This window comes from Halichoerus grypus, chromosome 2 (assembly GCF_964656455.1).
Source record: "Halichoerus grypus chromosome 2, mHalGry1.hap1.1, whole genome shotgun sequence".
In the NCBI taxonomy this organism is placed as follows: Eukaryota; Metazoa; Chordata; class Mammalia; order Carnivora; family Phocidae; genus Halichoerus; species Halichoerus grypus.
Window position 1 is genome coordinate 26,095,563 of NC_135713.1, and position 4,022 is coordinate 26,099,584.

General features: G+C 36.8%; 1 non-coding gene across 1 annotated transcript; it reads right to left on the minus strand.

Annotated features, from left to right (window-relative positions):
* Positions 1 to 3,591: 3,591 nt before the first annotated feature.
* Positions 3,592 to 3,695, minus strand: LOC118518650 (small nucleolar RNA U13). The gene has a single exon (XR_004908810.1). It is a non-coding gene; the product is annotated as a small nucleolar RNA U13 (small nucleolar RNA).
* Positions 3,696 to 4,022: the final 327 nt, after the last annotated feature.

Below are 4,022 nucleotides of genomic sequence, written 5' to 3' on the forward strand. Positions count from 1 at the left end.
ACTTTTGTTTATTTCTGCATGCTGTATTGCAAAAGGGACACTGTCAAAACAATGTATCAGACAAAGGCAACCAAGATGTCTGGAAATTATCTTAAATGAAAAATGTAAGAACTGGAAATGTTTAGCCTATAAAAGAAAAAATTTCAGGGATGACATCATAGACATCTTTAAACTCAAGACTGTCAAGTGAAAAGGTGGCAAGATTCTTTCCCTCATGGTTCTGATAGCAGAACTAGTGTCAATGAGCAGAAGTTAAAAAGGCAAAGTGATCAACATAAGAACATAGAGGATTTTCTAACACCCCTCTCTTCCATTGTTCTCCAATATTCCAGGCTATTCAACACAAAGAAGAAATTTTCTAAAATCTGAAGTTGTCTAATAACTATCTGTGAATGAGTTACCTAAGGACTTTCTGATGCCCTTCCTCAGGAATGCTGTGAGAGGAATTTTTATATTGGCAGGATGAGCCAGATAACTAACATCCATAAACCCTTCCACTTGAAGACTCAAGGATTCCATGTTTTGAGAGCAGCCCAGGAATAACTGATCAAGCCCCACTCAATTTATTTGTGTTACCAACTTATCTTTCAAAGTACAAGATAACTAAATATATAATTTGCAAAAGACATGGGTAAACAACTAAAATCTAACCTCTAGTGATTGGTAATGAGCATCCTCAGAACCTAGAACAATACCAGGCACAGAGTAGGAGCTCAATAATATGTATGATTTAATGAATGATGTAACTATCTAGAAGTTAGGTAATTCTGACAGGTTTCCAAACATTTTCACACAAGTTAGCTTGTTGAGCTTCAGCAACAACTCTATGAGGCAGACTAGGCAGGTTAGTATGTCATTTCATACACCTTATTTTGTTCCCTCCCCCAAGTATGCTCTTCTATTAACATTATGCTTTTAGGTTTCATCAAAGATTGTTAAAAGAAAAATTCATCACAAGAACATCTTACATAAAATCACGATTGAAACATCACTGTCCATCACAACCCTCACACAAGAAACAACATTATAAATTCCTCCTGCAATTAATGACAAGAAAAAGTTTGCCTTGCCATACTGGTTTGTCTGCTCTGCCCTCCCTCCCTTCCTCCTTTCCTTTCTTTTCTTTTCTAAATAAGATAATGGGGACTCTATAAACAAACATGGTTTCTTTTTTCTTCAGAAATTGCCAGAAAGTTCAGTCAACCTTGTAGCTCTAACTTTGACATCCCAAATTCCTAACATAAATCTTTCCAACATTATAACACACCAGGACTTAGAAACTTTTTTTGTTTTTAAAGCAATGGAATTTTTGGTTTGAAAAAAATTATTACTTGGAATCTTGATACATAGAACAGATGAGTACAGCTGTTAAGAACAGAGCTCAGAGCCCTCCCAACCAAACCTCCCTCAAAAATCCTCTACACACAGGTGGCCCTAGATGGCAATGATTGTCATTTGAAAACTACTGCTCTACATATTTTTAATTATTTTAGCTGCCTTGTTTTGTGCATTTTTATTATAAACCACATGAAAATGTTTCAGCATTAGGCACATGAAAAGTGTGTATATTTCTTTATATGCTTACACATGAGACAATGGAAATGTTAGACATTAACAATAGGTAGCCAATGTATGGGGCCAAGATCATAAACCAAAACTACTTTAGATTCAAGCAATACCTAGGTTAAAATCTCAGCTTCTCACTGTATAAGGGTGAGAGTTATTTAACCTGTCTTGGCTAAAATTTATACACATATAAAAACAGTTACAATAGTATCTATCTTACAACATTGCTTTGAGGATTAAATGAAATAAAGTTTGTAAGTAACTCTACACAATACTTGACATATGATAGGGACTTATTATTATCTTCATTACTTTTTGACACTTACCCCTCTGGGCTGGTCAATATGTTATGCCAATAGGAAATTTTTTAAAAAGGGGGATGCGGGATATACTAAGTCTGGAACCTGGAAACGACAGGGACAACATATAGCACTGGAAAGCAAGTGCAGGATAAGACTGACCAAGACAAAGAGTTAGCCTGGTGTTCATTAATAATGTTGAGGGAAAGGTATAATTGCCAAACTTAGCTAACAAAAGAAACTACGTTATCATAAAAGGCAGAAAATGAGGCTAACTTAAAGAAGTACTTAAAGATTTTGTCACTAACCCAATCACCATCAAACCCAACAGATAAGGGAAAGTTTTTACTTTCTTTTTTTTTTTTTTTAAAGATTTTATTTATTTATTTGACAGAGAGAGACACAGCGAGAAAGGGAACACAAGCAGGGGGAGTGGGAGAGGGAGAAGCAGGCTTCCCACAGAGTGGGGAGCCCGATGCGGGGCTCGATCCCAGGATCCTGAGATCATGACCTGAGCCGAAGGCAGACGCTTATGACTGAGCCACCCAGGTGCCCCGAAAGTTTTTACTTTCTTGAGCCTTGTCCCAGATGTTTTACTTTCAAGGAAACACATTAAATTGCTTGTATGTGATGAATTACAACTTCAACAGAACCACTGGGGAAAACATTGACGAGCATTTGTTGGCCCAGCCCAGCAAACTGTCCTCCAGCTCCTCTGTCAGACCCCTCCAACAGGAAATCTTTTTAAAGCAATGTTTTAGCTCTACCACTGACATCTACCTATAAACTAATGTGATGTTTGGCACGGAAGGTTGTTTATTTGGGTGTGTAAAGGTTCTGGCTGTTAACTTGGAGAGAAAAGTTATTACTCTACCTCCCTTCAGACACCATCCAAATACTTGTTTGACAGGGTGAACACCCACTACACACAAAAGTGGGGTTGAGCCAGACTTCTGCAACACTAAGTGGGTGAAACTGTCTCTGACACTTCCTTTCCACCTCTCCCTCTGTGAGTCCCATCCCTTACCCCCAGCGGTCCAACTACTCAATCCAGATATCTATCTGAACTCTTTTGCCAAGACTTTGCTATTATCTAATTGTCACCTGATGCCCTTTTTCCCTTTCCCTTATCCTTTCAAGCAGGCTATAGCTGATAAGTGTTCCCAGGAGCATTTAAATCTTTAATTGGTACTTAAGAATGTCATACTGAAAGGTCTTCAGAGCTTAAAGGAATAAAGTCCAGCTGACAGAATTTGAGGTTCCATGACAGGTCTGAGGGAGATCTTTACAAGCTTACCCAAGTTAATCACCCCATTAGTGACCATCTACTACTCTTACATTCAAGGCTGACCTGGAAAGAAATAGTCATTTCCCTAGACACACCTAGAAGAAGGAAATTACCATACATATATGTATGATATATATATATATAACATATATTATACTATATATTTATAATATATACAGTAAATATGTATGTGTAAATACATTGTATATTTAGGGTAGTGTATTTATACATATATAGTATTTATACACATATATAGCATATACTATATATACAGCATAATAGATAACACATATTGATAGTATATATAGTATATACACATATAAAGTATATACCATATGTATACTATATATATATGATTGATAAATTAGAGTATATACATATAAATTTCATGCACACCTAACCCCTATAAGATTTTTCTTTGTTTCTTTTTTTTCTTCATGTCAGACAGGTAATGTGCCGAGGTTGTAGCCAGGTTTGAGGGAGGCACATGTCACACAACAGCGTGAACACCCTACCGTCATACTCATGAACTACAAATGAATTCAATGCCTGTAAGGTTTTTTAAAAATACTTAGGAAATTTATTTTGTAGGTCACACAACCTTTATAAATGTTTCCATAATCATATTTTGGCTGGCTGCAGAGTCACTCCGCATCATTAATTAAGAATGTTTCTGTACTAACAGCTCATTTCCAACATGAATCTTCCACTGTAATGTAGTTAGGCAGCCAGGTGACCTCTACAGAGCAGGTTCTTAAATTCCCATGAATACAGTTCATAAGGCTGAGTTGCCAGAAACAGCAAGTCACAGATTCCATGACTCCCACCCTTTACTTTATACTGAAGAGTACAGGATACCCCACAAGGCA